This window comes from Vicugna pacos, chromosome 10, assembly GCF_048564905.1.
Source record: "Vicugna pacos chromosome 10, VicPac4, whole genome shotgun sequence".
Taxonomy (NCBI): Eukaryota; Metazoa; Chordata; class Mammalia; order Artiodactyla; family Camelidae; genus Vicugna; species Vicugna pacos.
In genome coordinates this window covers 20,838,819-20,860,446 of record NC_132996.1, presented here as the reverse complement: position 1 = coordinate 20,860,446, position 21,628 = coordinate 20,838,819, and the positions used below count along the sequence as shown (strand labels likewise).

At 37.2% G+C, this 21,628-nt stretch overlaps 1 long non-coding RNA gene across 1 annotated transcript in view; it reads right to left on the bottom strand.

Moving 5' to 3' along the window:
- LOC140698673 (uncharacterized) overlaps positions 1-21,628 on the bottom strand; it is a 74,653-nt gene that overhangs the window by 4,309 nt on the left and 48,716 nt on the right. The window contains exons 2-3 of the long non-coding RNA XR_012076494.1: positions 16,284-16,327; positions 1,287-1,381 (exon numbers count right to left, since the gene is read on the bottom strand). This is a non-coding gene — a long non-coding RNA (uncharacterized lncRNA). The remainder of the gene's footprint in view (positions 1-1,286; positions 1,382-16,283; positions 16,328-21,628) is intronic.

Here is a 21,628-nt window from a genome sequence, read left to right as displayed (position 1 = left end):
GTGAGCTTTTCACAAGCCAAAATAACTCATCCTGTTTTCCATATACATATGTACTGGCCTTCTTGCCATCAGTAGCTTGATGGAATAGCTATGACTTACCTCTCTACTCTCAAACCTCGCAAAATAGGTCTTCAAGAATGCTAATTAAATATATCAAATAAACTAGCTTCTTTTTACTGTTTTTTCCCATATGAATATATATTCATTTAATATAAAATAATAAAACCACAGATATCTCCAAACCATGCTTTCATTTTATCTTAATATGGTATTGTCCTTTCTGTTTCATAATCCTAATTATTGCTTGTGATGAACGAGTACTTATTATTTTACCATGAATTCATAGCCTCTCAAATGTTGTTAAATACCCAAGCTGCTTCTTATTTTTCACTATTAAAATGACACTTTAATACGCATCTTTATGGACACATGTTTTTTCTTCAAAATATAATTCATAGTGTGCAGTACCAGAACACACTGATAGGTCAAAAAACAGGCATGGCTCTTGAAATGGTTTGCCAAATTACTTTCAAAAAGATTTGTGCCGGTTCACTCTATTGCCAGTCAGGCATGTGCATGTCAACTGTACCAAAATCTAGTGAAACCTACATTTAATCTTTCAGCAAACACCCACTATTTCATTTGCTCTTTACTTCCCCCTTCCTATGGGAACTCCTCCTACCATACTCCAAAGATGTTGCTCTAATTGAAAGTTATTTGCTTACTTTAACCCTGTCTTATTAGGCAGAATTAATTGCTCTAATCATGAGCAACTGGGCCAGTATCTCTCACTGAGAATTCTCAAGTTGGTAATGAAACAGGGAGTCAATCTCTTTCTCAGGCTAGAAAGAAAGGTTGTAAAGTTGAAGCCCTTGCCATTTCTCCCTCCGATGCTGGTACTTGATATGGTTGCTTCCTTCCCACTGTTCTCCATCACTTTCTAGTTATGTTCTATAGTACTACCTATATTTTTATAGAACATGTATAAAATTACTTACAGCTCAATTGTTTATTTTCTCTCTCCACACCTCCATATCCCCCCATCCCTCTGTAGTAGAAGGTAATCTTCATAAGGGCTGGTTGTTTCAGTCTTAGTCACTAATGCATCCCTAACTTCTGAAAATGTACCTTGTGTAGAGTAGGCTCTCAAGAAGTATGTGTTGAATAAATATGAATTAATATGTGAGTTATCCAGTAATTTATCAACAAGTTGGAATTGAAGTTGATTCATGAAAAAATTCTGGTTGACACAGATCTATGTTTTGAGTGTTGCGCAAAAACAATACCTGTTTCAGTTTCCTTAGTTGTTCAGAGCTTAAAAAGTAAAACTTCAGGGCACGCAAGAGTATAACTTCTTCCAATGAGGAATCTGTGGGGACTCCTACAGAAATAATAGACTCTCTTGTAATCAAGGCTTCTCATCAGGTCCCACCAGCCATTTGTCATGCCATTAATTCCCTGCCCAATTTCTTATGGAGGAAAGGAGTTTTACAACAAGAGCTCATTGCAGAAATTAAAACCCAAACTGGCTGTGCCCTGTTCATTTGCCACACAACATAGGTTTTGGGTGACACTCAGCTAATGAATTTTCTTCATGATTAACTACCCGTTATAGGTGGCCATTATAATGGAAACATATTCAGCCTGCACTGCAGCCCTTACAAGCAAGGTAGTTGTGTAAAGGGTCATTAATATAAGTGAGCTGGGACAGTCTACTTTTATGAAGTCAGAGAAGAATGGAGCTTGAAAAATATTGCTCACAATCAAACAAATTGCTGAAACAAAAAAATATGCTCTGCTGGACTGTAACATTTCTTCGTTTTTTATTAGGATAGAAGGCAAAAGTTATGCAAAATTAGATGGCATACGCAATGGAGGTATTTTTTCTTTATTTAACTCTTCAAGATACATTGGACTAAAGGCAGAATGAAAGAAAAATAGTCAAAGCAACCACCCAATTATTTTCTTTTAAAAATTAACATCCTTTTCTATTTGTTTAACTTGTCAGAAGCCTCTGTAGAATTTACACTGTGGGAAGCCTTTCACCATTGCTTAATCTGTAGTGACATCTGGTGGCCCAAATTACTGAAATAGTTGGAGAAAACTCTTACATCTTCATTATACATTTTTAAAGACTCCTTAGTGGATACATGTCTTTATGTGGTCACCCCTAAGAATGAGTTAACCCTTCTTTAGATTCTGAAGCCAAGTGTGCGTGTGTGATGTGGGAAAGAATAGAGGGATAGCAAAACTCAATCTATAAAGACTATAATGATGCCTTACGCTGGGATGAAAGTGAAATCTCACTTTATGATTCTTTCTCATTTTCAAATTTGCTTTTGTACATTATTTTGAACTAAATTATTAAATAAATCAAATAAATCAAATATTTACTGAACTTTAATTAATCATCAAACCCAATGGACACTTTGTTTCTTTGAACTATCATTGATTTATTCAACAAATATTGAGCATCCACTATGGACTGCACTACTATTAAAAATGTACTTATAAATAGATTTAATCATCCTGGTTTTATCAGCGGGAAAAATCAACATGTGATTTTTTTAACATGTGACCAACGTATGATTTTTTTCAGCATGATTTGTACGTTTTTGCAACCCTGAGCATATTAAGTGTATTCTGTGGCATTTAGTAATTATCCAAGATATTCTTGACAACTGAATGCCTTTGATTACTCACATACTGTAAATTTCTCATAAATTAGTTGGTCATTTATAGAATAATGAAGCAGCACATTCTTCTATTACTCCTCAATAAATCAATATCCTTTTCATCCAGTTACATAAATCAAGAACCTAGGAGGTATCCTTGATTCATTTTTCCGACATGCTTAAACCCAATCTATCACCAATGCACTGAACAGATTTTATACCTGTTGAAATCTCTCCATTCCTCATAACCTTAATGCAAGTTCCCATGATCTTCCAACAGGACTACAAACAGGACTAACTAATCTCCCCATATTTACTTTTATCCTCCCCTCCAATCTCCTCCACACTGCAGCCAGAGGGATCTTTTCTAAACAAAATCTTTTTGGTCATCTCTATGCTTAAAATCCTCCACTCATTTCCCATTGCTCTGATGAAATGAAACAAATCTTTAACCACATATAGTCTTACTGAGACTTGTACCTTCAGCCTCAACTCACAAAGGGGACTTCTTTGAGCATCTTAAACAACTCATCCCCTTTTCAAGTCACGCAGTCTTTACAAATGCTGTTCCCTCTTCTTAAAATACTTATCTGTCTAAATCTAAGAGACTCCTATTCATTTTTCATATGTAAGTTTGCAAGTCACTTCTTCATACAAACCTAAGCTGAACTTCCTGTCCATAGCACCACCTCTCCACATACACAATATATGAGCATTTACCTTTCTTTTCACACTTACCACAATGGTAATTTCACATTTCTTTGATAATTGAATTAATATTTGCCCCTACTCCTCAACTGTGAGCTCCATAAGAAAAGGAAACATGTTTGCTTTTGCTAAGCCTTATATCCTTAGTACTGAGATCAAGATCTGGCATATTCATTGCAACTGCTCATTAAATATCAGCTAAAAGGATGTCTTTCTCCATATATATATATATATATACACATGCGCACACACATATATATACATATACATATGTATAATTAATAATTAATAGAAACGGTATTGGACCCCAAAACATGTTGGTTCAAATCGTGGTGCTATTATTTTCTAGTTCTATACATTGATATATTACTTCTATTTTGTAGAAAACTGTGTAAGCAGGGCCTTAGCTGAGCTTCTCTGGAAAATTCTACATTGCACAGCAGTTTTATCTTAAGAGATAAAGATGGAACAAAGTTGGTGGAGAAACCAAGGGGTGACGAGTAATTCTACTTGAGGAGTAAGAGTAGGAAGAGGAAGTACAAGAAGCAGGTGAATGATGACTTTATACATATACAGGCACACAGACATGCGCGCACGTGTGTGCACGTGCACGCATTTACTTTTAATAACCATGAAGGCTTTAAGAGATGTCAACTATGGAAAAGGACTTGCTAAGGAAAAGCAGATGGTGCCCTTGGAAGACTGGAGGGTTTACTAAGAAGTACACTCTGGAGAGGCATACTAAGAAAGAGGTAGAGAGGCTCCCAAGACCAAGGCAGGGGATAATGAGAAAGCTACACTCTTAGGTTTGAAGTACAAGGTTAGAGACCTGGGTCAGGGAAATTCCTACCTGTTTTCTAATGATTCCTTATTTGTGCAGAGATACATGCAGACAAAAGTACCACATTATGCCTGGTTTATATTTCTAGTTTTCCTTTGAGATTGTCTCTTTTCCTTGCCTTCTGCATTGTGTGGTAAAGAACACAGCTTAAAGAAACACATAATTGGGTATTTAGAAATACACAGCAACTATATGAAAGCATAAATCTTAGGGTATACATTTTAAAAGTGCTAAGTAGAAGAGCCACACTTACTTGTGATAAACATCTTTATGCCCCCATGCTTCTTTTCACCCTTCATTTCTGAGGAATTATTTCTGGTATGTCTCAAAAGTGTATCATGAAAGTAGAAATGGAGAGAAATCTGAGAAGCCCCCAAAGATACACCAGAGGTGAGAGGAGGCATACCGCACTAATTTGACAATTAACTAGTAGCTATGTTTTTTAATTAAGTGGGCACATTGAAAGTACATGTGCGAACTCTAACTTTTACTGCTTAAAATACACTCTCTAGGATGTGGAGCTAGGATGTGTCTGCTTTGAAGAAGCTCCCCAGTGATTTTAATGAGCATCGCTGTTTAAGAACTCAGAAGTGCAGACTGGAAGCAGGCAGTCTAGGGGGAATTATTTCCCTACTCGTGTATTCAGTGCATTCCAAACACATTATGGATTTTCATTTCTCCATATTTTCTCCTTGATGTTCTCTCAGTCTCTGTAGCCATTCTGTCTTCCTCTTACCGGGGCTTTAAAGCATCCTTCCCAGGAAAATTGTCCTCTGTTTTTCAATGAGAATAAATCTTCCTTCAGGTTCCCTTGGCTCTTTCAATTTGAATACAATGGTCATTTTGCTTGGCCTCACAATACTTAAGCCTGTGAGCTTTCTTTAGGTAAGAAGTCGATTTAGGTTTGTAGCCCAGAGCTTTGGGCACACAAAGTGTTACTTGAAAGAAATAATTGATTAATTAATTAATTAGTGATTTTTTTTTCAATTTCAAATTTATATTCAAGAAAGTATATAAGAGTTGTCTGGATGTTAGACTCTGGAGTCCAAATGCCTGGGGTCTTAGGCTAGTTTGGCCATTTATTTAACCTCAGTACTTCAGCTTTTGTATCTAGAAAATCAGTATTATAACAATACCTACCCTAAGGGCTGTTAGAAATAGTCAATGTTAGCATATGTAAAATGCCTCGGTGGGCATTTGGCATGTAGAAAGTGTTCAGAAAATGTTGGCTACATTGATGGGTCCACCTACGTATAGAGACATTGTTGTGCCATAATCAAAACAGTTGCACAGTGATTACTGTGTCTTTTTTTCTCAGTCTAAATTACATATTAAAATAAAGTAAAATCTCATATTGAATTGATACAGTCACTCCTCAAGGAGTCCAACCACTTGTTAGAGAGACATTCATGTTAATAAATTCTGTGAGGCATTATCATAATTAATATTTATCAAGCACCCAGTGTGGAATATACAGCATACAAAAGACAGAGAACTTGAATTTGTAAGAGACAAGTCTAGTATTTTCCTACAACTGCATGGGCATTTTAGTCAAGCATTTCAATAGACAGCCCAGCAATCATTTTCTGAATCCATACAGCTTCTGTGATGGACAGAAGTCCCTCACATGCCGGATCTAGAGTAATCTGACAGGAGGCTACATGTACTAGAAGAAGTCTGAGTTGCATGAAGATGATTCTGGGCTTGAGACCAAGAACTAAAACTGGCTTTATGGCTTTGAGAAGCTATTTCACCACTCCAGGCTCCAGCGATTTTACCTTTAAAACGAGAATTATAATATTTACATGGCAGAGTTGGTGCATGGCAGGTATTAAATGTCATGGATATTATTTTTTCAGCCAGTTAAAAATGATTTTGAAATGTCATTCTGTTTCTAAGATTCGATGTTCTGGGAACTCATCCTAGGGTTACCAGACTTACTTAAATATTTGCAGGGAGAATTTCAGTTGATCAGAGTCGCACAATTTCATATGGGTCATAAGAATTGTCAGCAGCCACACAAAAACCAACTTCAAAGCCCTTTGCAATAATAGCACAGAGTCTGGTTATGGGGTGAGGCTGATGTAACTCTCATCCATAATAAATGACCTGCAGGACCAAGAAGAATAATTGTCCTTGCAGTCACCAGCTTTGTAAGGTGACTCACCTTTCTGCTTGAGAGATTTCTTTACCAATGCATATTTAGAGGGATGAGCAGTGTAAAGAAGATGAAAGCACATCAAACATTTATCTCACGAGTTTCATTTTCTAAGGGATAGCAGGTGTGTCATACCATTTCTCAGAGGGGCAAACACTCCTAAGGCTCTCTTGGTACTCATGGAGATGGATGGCATGAAGTATGGAGCGTGGGATAGAAAGCCATAGATACATTTTCCATTTAGAGACACTGGGTCCAAGCGGTACATTTCTCACAAGACTAAAAGTCTCAGAAACAATCCAACTGTTATGGACAAAACAAAATGGAAAACTCCAATGGGAGACAGGATTAAAAATGGGCATAAACTCAATTGAGAATACCTTTAAAGCATACTGTTGAAAACCCACTGATGATGGCCTCTCTCTGCCTCATGCTTCTCTATCTGTCCTCCATGCCTCCATCCCACCACTGGTACATGCACTTGCACACTCAGAAGACCCAGAGGCAAGATTTAGCACACTGCTGCTGCTACGGGTTATGCACTTTTGCTATTAAACCAGCCTAGTACCCAAATATCTAAAAAGGATAATTAGTGTATATAAAAGTGCTTTATAATTATAATTTAACAAAGAAAACATCGTTTCACATAGATAATGTTTTTCAAACATATGTTACCTGGAGATTTTCCTCAAATAATAATTTTAACAGGTAACACTCCCTAAATGCTTAACCACTTACCAGACACTATTCTAATTGCTTTCTATTTACTAATTTATGTAACCATCAGAATGCTATAAGGTTGGACTATTATTAGTCTACTATTATTATTAATGATGAAGAAACTGAGGCCAGAGAGAAGTAACCCAGAGTTAAGTAGCTAATGAGCACTGAAAAACTAAGTTCTGAGCCCAGCCTGTTTCTAGAAACTTCACTCCAAACATTAACCAACACATAATAAAATATTACACAGAGAGGCTCTGGTGAATTTATTTATTCATCAAACAGTTATTTAGTACCTACTGTGAGTCATGCTATATGTTAATCCTTAGAAGTAGAGCAATGAATAAATATGTACTTGTTTATATGAAGCTTGTCTGATAGTGGGAAATATATACGACAAAACTAACCATACACATAGAGAAAGCAAGTATATAATCATCATCATCAGCAGCAGCAGCAGCAGCAGCAGCAGCAGCAGCAGCAGCAGCTCTGGATTCTTGTTCCACACACCAGTGATCTCTAACAGGACACAGGGCCCCACCACTCACCAAGTTGTTCATTTCTCAAATTTATGACTCAAATCCAACCAGCTCTACCTTCAAAATATATTTCCAATCTGACCCTTTCATCGGTGCGTCTCTAATACCATCCTAAGCCAGACCACACCACCTCTTACCTAGGCCACTACTCTAACCACTCACTGCTCTACCTGCTCCTCTGTTCACCTCTTCACTCCAACATGTCTCTCTCTATCTAATGGGACACTCAGTTCTGCTAATTCTGCCTTTGGAACCATCCTCAATCTGCATCTTCATCATTATTGCCCTAATTCAGTTTCACATCGATCAGACTCTGCCAGTGCTAAGTCATGAACCATGGATCACTGAGGAGCCCCAACGTTGTTATAAAAGGTCTCTGGAGACATACGCACACATAAAACTGCCTGTAGTTTGCATAAGGACAGGTACAACTATCACCAAGTGGGAATAAGGAAAAATATACATTTAAAGGTAGACTCCCACCTTGAAAAGCTAGGAACCACTGATTTAGGTCTCTTGACCAATGGCTCTTGGGTCTTGTTTTCGCTACTCTTTTACACATTATTCAATTTCTTCACTCCCACTACTTTTCCTCTCAAGTATACAGACCTCATCATGTCACTATCACGCTAAGACATTGATGTCTTCTTATTGTTTAAGAGAAAAGACCACAACTCCTCGGTCTGTGGTTTGGGATCTCTCCTGCACCACTCTCTCATCTTTGTACCTATGCACCTTCATCACTGTGCCTGATTATTTGCTGTTCATTAGATAGAAAAAAAATCATCACTTCATGTTATATTTCATGTTGTATTCATGTTTTGGCACTAATATTTCTTATTCTTTATTTTCTAGACAAAGTATTTCAGGACCAAGCTCAGCTGACATTTCTGTGAAGCTTTTCCCATATTTGTGATGCAAAATAAGTTAATCATTCCACTGGATATGCTTCTGTGGTACTTATGAATGAGTAATAAAGCTAGACATAAGTTTTGTTTTCCCCTTGATAGGATGACCTAAGAGCAAGAATTTTAAAAATCTAAAGCATCACAAGACCCTCACATGTATTTTGGTGCACAGTTCACACATCTATATTTGGTATATAAGCAATATCTATATCCATATTATTTAAATTCAAACTGATAAATTATGTCAACTGTGTGCTTTCAAGTATGATCCTCTTTTCAATTCTTTCTTACACATTTTGAGAGCAAATATATCAGTATTTATTCATATTAATACCTTAACAAGTCTTGATTCACAACCATACTGAATTAGGATGAAGAGCCTACTATTTGATCTCCCTCTCTTAGGCTCATCCTTCTCCAAATTCAGTGTCTACTTTATGCTCAGAAAGCTACTTCCAAAATCAGAAGTTAGACTGCATTCCTCCCTTGTGTTACAAACCTTTGCACATCCCAGATAAAGTCCAAACTCCTTTCCATGGCTTGCCAGATCCTTCCTTCCCAGCCCCTACTTAATCTCTTCAGTCTTGTCTCTTTCCACTCTCCACCCGATCTACCCTGAAACCCCCAAGACCACCATTCTATGTGTCAGGCATGTCAAAATAGTTATAATTTCTTTTTTTTTTAACCACATACCTTTGTGAACACTCCTATTCTAGGTCTCTGTTTATGCATCCTTCCCCACATTGTCTCCCCTCTGATTCCTTGGTGTGCTTTAGGCCTAATACTTGACTTAAAAATCAGCTAGCCCATCACCTTTCCTGACTGACTCCATTCCTTCCCCTCCAGAAACACCCAGTAGCTGTCCTTCTTTTGTCTCCCACTAGTGGTTTATACATTCTAAGCACTCCTTGATGCTCCAGTTGGAACAAGGACCCATGTCCAAATCAATCAAATAATTCACCTCCTCCCCATCAGATTTGTCCATGACCCCTTAGCTTAAAACTCTGGCCAGGCCATTAAAAAAAGAGATGCTTTCTTGCCATGGGTATTGCCAGGTTGATAGAATATTAGCCTCAAAGTGTAGCTGTACACATGTGGTTAGAGCCAATCTGTAAAGGAAGATGGTACAACGGAGAACAAGGTAGAGGTGGGATGTGGGTAAGACCTGTTCTTGATGCCGCTATTTGAATCCTTGGGTCCAGTCAAGTGCTAGTGCTGCCTTGTTGTTTTCAATTACTGTGAGTTGATTCAATATCATTTCAATAGTCATATTAAATTTATGTTTTCAGGTGAATCTTAACATCTGTGTTTAACAATGGGAAAAATGTCACCTCTTTTAAGGTTTTAAAATAATACATGAGCAATTTAATAGCATCATATGCTAACTTGAGAGAACACAAAATAATACTGAAATGGTAGGTGGAAAATGTTGGAAGATGAGGTTGATGAGGTAGGCTGGACTTTGACATTGAATGCCCTTAAAAGCCAAATTAAAGACTGAGGTATACAGACAAGTAAACAGGAAGTAAAATTATGCCCTGGTAAATACTATAATGGGGCAGGAGTAGGGTCTGATGTGAGACAGATAAAGACTACATTCTTTCCTTTCTATTCTACCCTTTTTTAAACCTTCTCCTCCTCCTTCCTTCCTTCCTCCCTCCCTCCCTTTCTCTCTTCCTTTCTCTCCCTCTCTCTCTCTCCTTCATTCTTGGTTCTTCTACTATCCTTCCCTTGCACAAATTACTGTTTACACTGTGAAATAAGTTAAGTTCAATTCACAAGGCACAAATACATCAAAGTGTAGACAGAATAGCTTATTTATGTGAACAAGGAAAAGTTTCAAGCACTGGAGGCAGGCTTGGGCTCCAGAGTCTTTGACTCCTAACAATGTATAGTGCCGAACGCTCCTAACATTTAATAATACAGGTGAACCTCAAAATAACCCTATTGGGGAGATCTTCACTATGTCTATTTCTAAATGACTAAATTATATTAGTTCCCTTGCCTTTTCCATCCTCTAAAGGCTGCCCGCATCCCTTGGGCTCCCAGTCCTGCATCCCTCTTACCTCTGCTTCTGTAATTTCATCTCAATCTCTGACTGACCTCTTATAAGGACTCTTGTGATTACGTTGGACCCAACCAGATAATACAGAACACCCTCCCCATCTCAAGACCTTTTACTTAGTCACATCTGCAAAGTCCCTTTCAGTATGTCGGGCAACATATTTACAGATTCCAGGGATTAGGGTACAGACATCTCATCTGGGAGAGTTGGCATTATCTAACCTACTATACAAACCACTTCTTATATGGAAACAAAAGACATGTTGAAAGCTACAGAGATGGTTACTACGAAGATGAATTTCAACTCCAGCCAGAGCTTTCTAATTCCAAAATGTGTGTTCTTACCTATTATGTCTATGATATATAGACACTGTTCTGTGGCACAATCTATGATGCTATAAAAATGTAGAAAATAGTGCGGATTTACTCTGTTGTCAGTCTCAAGAATAGTTTGCTTGGTCCTGCCTGAAGCCTTTTTCTCAGCCATAAGCTGCAGAAAAGTGAATCTGCTGCTTGGAAAAGTACATCTGTGTGCTTCTTTTAGGCTGTTGCAGGATATTCATGTCCTTATGATTTACACTGTATACAAATCTTGGCACCCAGTTAGTTTCCTGTTGGCAAAATGACTTCACTATATACATCATTCTTATCTTCAGTGTTTGTGAAAGTAAGCCAGTCAACAAGCGTTTATCAAGTGCCAAAAGAAGCATTTCACATAAATCACTGTGCTATAAGTGAATGAGATAATCACTCAAACATCACTAATAAAAGTGGCATTCCTCACATGAAAGTTTTCAGAAACATGTGCAGATTGTGAAAACACACACACACACACACAAATGTGACCACATGGCCAAATTATGCTTAATGATCTTAAGCCTTAGAAGATGCCAAAATGGCTGTCTCTTTATCTGTCTATTACCTATACCTCTAACACACACACACACAGAGCACATATGTGTCCAAGTAATATATTTTAAGTAGATCAATACACTCATTTTTTAGATGTAACATCCAGCACAGTGATATGACCACAATAAGTGATTCATCAAAAAACACTGGCTGAACCAGGAAGTACTATGAGTTGGACCCTAAAGCACAAAACTACATTCTGACGTTGAAGTCCTCTTAGACAGAGATCAGAGTGCGGAACCACACGCAGCTCCCTAAATCTTCATATTTATATTTAAGGACTCTTTGCCACAGCATTCTATCTGATCAGAATGTTCTTCCCAACCTCTTTACCTAGTTAACTCATACCAACTCAACTGCTGCCTCTTTGGTGACACAGATTATCATTCAAATTAGCTGGTTATTGATCTATGTTGTCTACTGTACCAGGACTCCATGAAGACAAGACTGTACCTCCTTTACTGGTCTACAGTCCTCAGCCTGGAGCTTGGCTCATAGTAGAAAGAAAATGCTATGCAAACTGAAAGATGAAAGTCTAACACTGTGTTGCATAGAGGTGTTTTAAAAGCGAGGTTTTCTGCATTGCTGGAACCCTCAAGGCAAATACAAAATCAGAACCATATTCCTGTCTTCCCTAGTTGATGAAACCCCTTCACTGTCACTGAGATTAGTTCAAAATGCAGGAATCAATGTTTCCCTTAAATGGAAGCAAATAGGTTGTATGAAAAAATTCTTCATAGAGAGTAATGAAAACACCAGTTATATAAGGATCATGCCCAGAAAGAAATCAAGCCCCTCAAATGAGCAAGACTTCATGTGGACAGTGCCACTGACAGATGCGTGCCAGCCCTCACCTCTTAGGCATTTGGGATCCAAGGGAATACTGCCAACGTAGGCTCCATCTCTTCCAGTTCTGGCTGGCCAGACTCACTTCTAATAACATTCTCTATCCTTGATTAGCTAAATTGAGAATTTGATCTACCACTGTGTGTTGTTGGGTGTCTGCAGGTCGTGTGTGTTTGGTATCTATCTGCTAAGCTTGAAATTACACAGAAAGTTAGGGAACGTTTTATAAAGAAAACAACATTTGAACGAAGAACTTTATAGAAGGCTAGAATTTTGTCCTGTGCAGGAGTAGGTATAAGAACCTTAGAGGTAGAGGGAAAATGTACAAAACTACAGTGAGGTTCAGGGAAAAAGAAAAAAAGGCTGGAACATAAAATAAAATTGGATTGGTAGGTGGAGAATGTTGGAAGGTAAAATTGGATCGGTCAATTGGTCCTTGATATTGAATCCATTGACTCCTCGAAAGTCAAGTTAAAGAGTAAATGATAGCAAGAAATGGCATTAAGTGATTTTTTAAACAGGATATTTACTTAGTAAATAAATTGCTATTTAAATGTCATTTCAGGCTAAAGCTGTATGTTGATTTTTTGAGGCTATTTAGTTTAACTACTCTACACTGTTCATCTTCCCCATAACACTAGTCACACTATTTTCTTTTCTTTTCTTTTTCTCCTTTTTTTTAATGGAGTTACTGGGGATGAATCCAGGACCTCATGCATACTAGGCATGTGCTCTGCCACTGAGCTCTTCCCCACCTCCCCTACCCACCCCCCAGTCCTTGCTCTTTTCTGATGCTGACATGTACATGACAAATTTCCCAGTAATGTGAAATTATTCAGGGCCAAGCTAAAGAGCCACCTCATTCATGAAACAACTTCAAATTCTCACTCATTAAGGGTCCCTAGTATTCTTCCCATTTCAAGTTCCTGAAATGTACCATACTTTACAGTATTATAGTTACTTTTGTTAATATCTATTTCTCCCACTAAAATACAAAACCCTTAAGCCTGGAAGACATGCCTGATTTCTAACAACAGCAACATAAAAAAATAATAATAGCCACTAACAACTACACTGTGCTTACTGAGTGACAGGAACATCTCTAGACACAGTTCAAGGATTCATTCATTCGGCACTTGGAGATGATGAAAATGTAACACAGAGAGGCACAGGTCATATGCTTTGTATAAGCCAAAATTTTCAACCAGAAATTCTATATCCAGAGTCCTTGCTCTTAATCATATGCAATACTGCTTCTTTACCAAAACCAAGGATGTTATTTTGTATACGCTACAATTAAACAACAATGATAATAGTAACACTATTTACCCAGAGTCTTATCCTCATAAATATAACTGATTAGTTTATTAAATCAACAAATATTTATTAAGATACATTATATTCCAAATACTTTCTATTCAAGATTCAGTAGTAAAGCAGAGTGTCTATCCTCATAGACCTTACAGCCATGGGAGAATATACAGTGACAACACGTCACTTCTGCTTATTTACAACAGGCATCAACATCCACATTATGTCTTCAGTCATAATTTTTAATGACAAATGCTAACCTGAAACTATTGATTACTTTCAGTGAATTCATATATCCTTTTGGACTTTTTATTGGTATGTGGCATTATCAAGAAAACAAATTTTAGTAAGAATTGTGTGGCTGGGAAATGTTAACAAATTAATTTAGACAAATGATTTCTTGTTCATCAGGGTTTATACATCAGAAAGAATAAAGAAGCCAGTTAGAAATTCTTACATTGCGAGAGGGAATCATTTTAGACCCGAGAGTAAGCCTTTGATTAAGCCTGTTGTATAACAGTTCTTGACATTTGAATTCATCATGTTATTACTAATTGGGAAATTGCTGCTTACCTATAAAAGTTAAACGTACTCCTCCATCCATATGAAGAGTCTGAGTCATATAAGTCAGTTTCTCATGTTTCCAGGTCAGCACCACAAATAAGTCATTATTTTTCTCCAGATTTAACATTCAGATTTATATATTCCTTATGAATTCTTTATTGTGGTGTTAAATAAAATACAGAAATGCCAGCACTAAAAATGGCTCTCCTTTTGAGAGATGAAGGAACCAAAACCCAAGCCTGCTTCTTTGGGCTCATTAAATGGTTGTTCAGTTTCACCACCATGGCTCATTAATGACTAGTTCTTCCCAGACTAAATTTCAAGAGGCCTCTATAGCATTATTCTGCAGTCCACTGTATCAGGGCTCTCTCTAATATGACTGCTATTCAGATAGTATCTACTTAAGGTAACAAACACATGTGTCACACAGTTTCAAGAAAGATGTCTCAACATGTCTCATAATTTAAAAAAACAGTAATATAAATATGCTGAACAACCAAACATATCATCAGATCCTCTAAACTTTTACTTTATAGATAACATTTTCACATCAAAATACTCCAGTTTGTACACAATGATATGGCCTCTCCCTTTGCAACTCCTATATTTTATATGCATTGATATTATTTCTGTTTCCCTTTTATTCATTCTAATTTTTCTTGGTTTTCACCAGCCATCTTTTAAAATTCATAACCCTTTTATTTCAGCATGTCCTCAACTGATACTTAGAATGTAGGTTATAATTCCTCAATATTATCATATTTGCCTGTGGTCATATCAGACAGCATTGTCTCACTTGCAAAATATATATTTAAAAGAGAAATGCTATGGGAACAAGCCAACTTTATTATAAAATTATAACAAGGTTAGGTGATATAGAATAAGTAGTATTCTATTTTGACTCATAATATTTCCTCTTGCATTCTCAAAGGAGATGATTAAAAATGCATTGCTAAAATGTCTTTCTAAAAGAAAAATATCATATATAGATACCATATAAATTCCAATTTCTAAATCACCATTAAAACTTACATGTAATTGTATTCCCAGTGACTCTCCTAAGGTATCTTGCATTATTCAGTGAAGTAACAGAAAGAGGCAAACATCAATTCCTTTGAATAACCCGTCTGACTTATCATGCACTTAAGCCAAGAATAAATTCTTCCTGTTGTATTATTTCTCAGCTAAGCTGCACAGATCCACAAGAAGCACAGATCCACAGAACATCTAAATCATTTATTAAGAAAGAAACTAGATTTCCCCTGGTTTATCACAAAACCAATGACTTCACAATTACGGTTATTTCAACTTGAATGCTACATGAATAACAACAGAAAATACCATCTGCCACTGAAATTATTAAATCAACTCACAAAAAAATACCTAGTTTGAAATTGAACTCCAGATAAAATCAACAAGTTCTAGTAAACTTGAGTATTAAATGTGCATACTACAATACCGGAAAACCTAACATTTTCTGACAAAAGTTTATTACTTTGACACATAAAAGAAACTAAATGCTTCATCCCATTCAAATTCTAGAACAAGAATGAATCACTCATTTCCATATTTCTAAGCCATATATGCGAAGAAAGAATTTCAGAGACATTCCATATTTTTCATGGAGTGCTAAGAAATTTTAAAAATATAGAATCCATGCAAATTATGTTGTTCACAGAAATTAAAAATTCATAGTTTCTCTACTTTTCCTCCTTTCCTTTATTTATATAGATCCTTGTTTTCTTTTAAAATGTAATTCATGATGACACAAACATCAAATGTTCTCCAAATCATGTAATTCAATTATCTTTAGCCACTTTCAAGATTGAACTGTTTCACCTTTCGTCTTAGTCAGTAAGGGATAAAAAAACAAACAAAAAGTATTTCTCTAGAAACTTCATCTGCACATGTGTAGGAATGGGATAGTAATCCCCGTTAATCAGCTCTTAGTTCATAGCTTTGAGGACCAGGGTGACAAAATAGCTCTACTTTTTTTTAAAAAAAATGCATCATATTAAGAAATGTGATGTCACTTACCAGTCAGTTGACAGCTCAGCACCCAACTCCAAACAATATTGACACTGAAAGAATAAAAAAATAATAAAAGTAAACATATAAAAACTGATATTTCACAGTAAACTTAGAAATCATTACTCTTAGAACTATATTAACTCACCTACAATTTAAATACATGTTTTTTAGACAAAGTGCATTTCAATGACAATAATGACCATAGATTCTCCATAAACTGGCAAATCTGTCTGCAATGATCGTAAAAGTTAATGGCAAAGAATTCAGGAAATTCTTTAGAGGCATCAACTAGGATTAAAATGTATTAAAGATAAAAATAATTCGAGTTAGTCTGTGCCCACTTAGTTGTTGTCTAACCAGAGGTGATAAATATAGAGATGGTCATGTTTATTGTAATTTTTTATAACATAGGGATTGACAAAAGTCTGCAAAGAGACAGTGAATATTTTAGGCTTTATAAGCATTCAGTTTCTTCTTCAACTACTTAATTATCTGTAAGTAAACAAATTGGTATGGCTGCATTCCAAATAAACTTTATTGACAAAATTAGCCATTTGACAATGATTTGGTCCCAGGACACAATTTGCTAACTCCTGGTAAAACATCTTGAGAGTTCCTACTCAGAAATATCAAATCTCACACATGTCAGTGAAATACAGAGAATCACAGGGACTGAATAATTAGAGCCCTTTAACTTCAGAACAAGTTATGTGATTTAAAGTCACCCCCCAAAAGCCATCATTCTCAGCCCCAGAATGATGACAGATGAGACTCAGAGTAATTATTTTTAATTGTACAGTAAATCTAAAATATATTGTACATATAAGATCGATACCTAAAAATGTGATAATAAATGTAAAATGTTATAATTTTAAAAGAAGCAAGACAAATATTTGTTGATTTTTATTGATGCTTTACATATATGTTAAGTGATAGCAAGATTTCTGGAACCTAACTTTTGCTTATAGATCAGAAGGTTGAAATGCTAAATGAGAAAGAATAATAGCTTGGAATTAGCCAGAGAGACGCATCAGGCCAGGTTTACAATCCTTGGGAAATGAGTTCAAACGATGAGTCTGGAAAGTGTTGTAGAGAACGGTCTGATGTCAGTGTAGATGGCTGAAGTAAGAGGATCCATGCAACGGTTTCATTATTTGACTCTTAGTTATCCAATGTGTGATATCATTAGAAACAAGAGGACAGACTGACTTCCTACACACTCAGCTATTCAGAGAAATATTCATTTTACTCTTTTTGGCAAGACAGGATACACTCAAAACTGGGAAACAAGTCTATTTGTGACAGAAAGGAGTTACTAATAAGAAATTTTACTATTATTTCACAGTCATCTATTCCTTGTCCATTTTTGAATCTTTGACAGTGGCTCTCTGTACCTCACAGTACATTTCAATATTTAATGAACACCTATCCCCCATCCATACATTTATACACGCCCTTATATTCCAAATGAGTATTTTCCATTTTGAATGGCTGGCTGGTCCTAGTAAATTTACACTCAAAGGATGGCTCTACTCATGACAGCAAAGAAGTAGTAAGAAAGCATTTTTAAAACAAACATAGACAGTAGATTTCTTCCTCTCTTCATTCATATTACTCCCACGTAGGGGCTCAGTGTCCCCTTGAGGTTCTTATATTGGAGTCCTAACCCCCAGAACCCCAGAATGCGACTGCATTTGGAGATAGGGACTTTACAGAAGTTATTAAGGTTAAATGAGGTCATTAGAGTCAGCCCTCATACAATATGACTGGTGCCCTTACAAGAAGAAGAAATTCAGAGACAGACATGAGCACACACAGAAGGAGGACCATGTGAAGACACAGGGAGAAGACAGACATCTACAGGCCAGGAAGAGAGGCCTCAGAAGAAATCAACCCTGCTGACACCATAATCTTAGACTTCTTGTCCCCAGAACTGTAAGAAAGTACATTTCTATTGTTTTCATCACCCAGTCTGTGGTACTTTTTTCATGGCAGCTTTAGCTAAGCTAAAGTTACACATTCCCCCTCTCCCATGTCCAGCTAGAATCCCAGTCAAGGAATGGCAGCAGCCACACTGTCTTTGCCTGCCACCTTAAATCTAGCTAAAAGCCAATGTACTCCTGATCTTCCTCCACCGACAGGGACTGCTTACAATTAGAGAAATAATTGTGTTACATGCTGGACTGAAGGAAGATAACTGGCTGCAGAGGGAAGGGAGGAGGAAGGAAGGCTTGTTGTAAATGGCAGTTCTCCATTTGAAGAGAAGCTATAAATGAATCTGGAAAATGTAGTTGGAATCTGTGTGATCAGAAACTACATTTTCCCTCTTTTGGTAAACTCCCAGTTCTTGGCAAAACTCCAGAGGCCAGATGTTGGAATTCTAATTACCATGAAACTATCAAAAATGAAGGTTGTTTTGTGAGACCTTGACAGTCTGCTTATCAGTTCAGAAAAAACTGGGACTCTTAAATATTAATTTGCTCCAAGTCACAAAGGTAGTGGTTTGTCGATCCTGCCTTCATTACAAAATCACACTGGTCTTTTTCCAGATTTTATACACTATGGGAACCCTGCGTTAGTGAGCAGTTCATTCATTGGTTCAACAAATATTTCTCCAGTTATGTTGTAAACACACTTTTTACTATTTAGGATACAACAGTAAACAGCACAGACTAAGAACTTGCCCTCTTGAGTTTATATGCTAACAATGAGTGACGGACAATAAGCAATAATCATAACAGGAGGTTACATGACATGACTTGTTGTAAGATTAAAAGTGTTAGGGAGAAAAGAAAAAGTATAGTAGAATAAAGGGACTGAGGGTTACCAGGTAGAAGCTGACATGGAGCCTGGGAGGAGGGAGTTTTCACATTGGGTGGTCAAGGAAAGTGCACTGACATTTCAGCAACCAAGTGACAGAGAAGAGGAAGGTGAATAGATGAGTATTTCCATAAAGATTAATCCCAGGAGAACATTCTAGTACAAAGCACTGGAGCTTATCTGACTTTTTTGAGAAATGGCAAGGTGACCAGTGTGGCTGAAGTAGAATGAATGACGGGGAAGTAGCAGGAGATGGAGCCCAATCAGGAGAGGAGTGGAATGATCTGGTTAGGAAGGGCTTTTCAGGCCACTGGAAAGAGGCTGAATTTTACTCCAAGTACAGTGGGGAGCCATAGCAGAATTTTGACCCAAAATTAATCCTTATTAAAAGGATCACCTTGGCTGCTCTTTTGAGCATTGGATCCAGGTTTTAGGTAAGGTGTAAGCAGAGATGAGTTAAGTTACTACAGTCATCCTGATGAAAGATGGTGGTGGCTTGGGCCATGGTAACAGTGATGGAAATGGTGAGAAACTATTGATTATTGTAGAATTTGAAAGATAGTATAAATAGGATAGTATAAATTTGAGAATACCTGACATATTAGATATGGGTTCTGAGAGAAAGAGGGGCAAGAAATCGATTATTTTAGTAAGTGAGCTCTTTCCATTAAGGTTTCTTTTATATATAAAAGATGATGCATGGTATGAGAGAAGATGAGCTTTGAAAGAAAGACAAGTCTGGGGTTGATTTCTGGCTTTACTATGTACTAGGCATCTCATTCTTAGACAAAACAGTGCTGCAGTTAAGAGCTCAGGTCTGAATTCTGGTAATTCTTCCTATGAAAGGTGGTTCTGTTACTTACTAACTTTGAGCAACTGACTTTGACCCTCTGATCCTCAGTATTCTCATTATATATTCAGGATAATAAACATCCATGCCAAAGAGGGATAGAGAGAAAGACAGAAGAGGGAGGAGAGCATGGATCCTGTCTGTTCAGACATAAGAAGCACTATCAGCTCAGTGCAAACATGTAGCAGGCATGGTCAATTGAATCCGTGACTCTTAATTCCCTGTGCCTCCCTGGAGCCATGTCCTTTACTGTGTAACTTTGCAGTTGCTCCTTCTAAAGAGGAAAAGTATACTTTCCTACTCTTTGCATTTGGGTTGAGCCCTGTGACTTACTTTGACCTGTAGACAAAGGTAGAGGAGACAGCACGACAATTCCAAGCCGACGCCTTGGGTGGAGCATGGAGCTTTTGCGGCTCCATGCTAGCCCTGGACTGCCCAGCGGATGAGAGCTACATGGGGCAAACCCACTTCCCGACCTGCAGCAAGAAGCAGCACTGCCCAGCCAAGCCCAGAGGATGCCCGACCAACCCAAAGATACGTGAGTGAGAATGAACAGTTTGTGTTTTCAGTCACTGAGTTTGGGGAAGTTTTCTTGCATAGCAATAGCTCAGTGATGCAACAGGCATTAAATATTCCTAGCCTATTTTCCTAGGATTTTGATTAAAACAGAACAAAAACCAAAGGATACTTCACAGCCACACCCCGTTCCTTGTTAAAAAATCTGTCTATTGAATCACCTCCCTTTGCTTTACTGTTTTGGACAATTTAGATGAGAGAAGATTGGAGATGAAGACACAGGTCAAATTTTTCAGCACCAAATATCCAATTTTATATTACGTCTCCCAAGAGTCACTTAACTCTTCCCTCTTGAAGTTACGGAGTGCCTTGGAGAGTTTGATAAGCGCTAGAAAACTTCAAATAGGATCAGAAACCGGAGCCGCTGAGTTGAGAGATATCCTTGTCTATGTCAGATCACTCTCTTTTTGCTTGTAAATCCAATGGGGAAATTAACTGCTCTAAGCCAATTTTTTCCAAACAAAATATGCCATAAAAAACATTCTCTGGTGGGGAGGGTACATTGTTGTTACTGAGGTTATTACTATATTTTAAATAAATTTTAAATGATATGAATAGAGGGTGTGTGTGTCTACATTATTTGCGGAGTCTGTATTTACAGACGTATGCATTAGCTAAAATACATTTGGAATCTCAAAATCTATATTCCTGACACTCTTGCAGTCATTTGACACGCACAGGGTGGTGGAAAGTTTGGGTCACCCAGTGTACAGGTTTCCAGCTGAGGTCCAATAAGGCAATGCTCTGCTTTCTTGTTTCAGCTCAGAAAACAAGTGTGTTCCTTCATGGTCTAATTAGTACCACATTCTTCTCATTTTTGTGCTTTGTATTGGTGATTTCACTGTTTTAAATCCCCCCTACACACACACACCCACCTCAGGCACAAATGCTTAAGTGCTGTCAAGTGTTCTAAGCACTAGAAGGCTGTGATGTGCTTTATGGAGAAAATACAGGTGTTAGATAAGCTTTGTTCAGCACTGAGATATTGTGCTGTTGACTGCGAGTTTAAAGTTAAGGAATTAACAACATATAATAAATAAGATGTCTTCACACAACAGACAAGGTTATGTATTGATCAGTTGGGGAAAAAAATATTATGACCAGA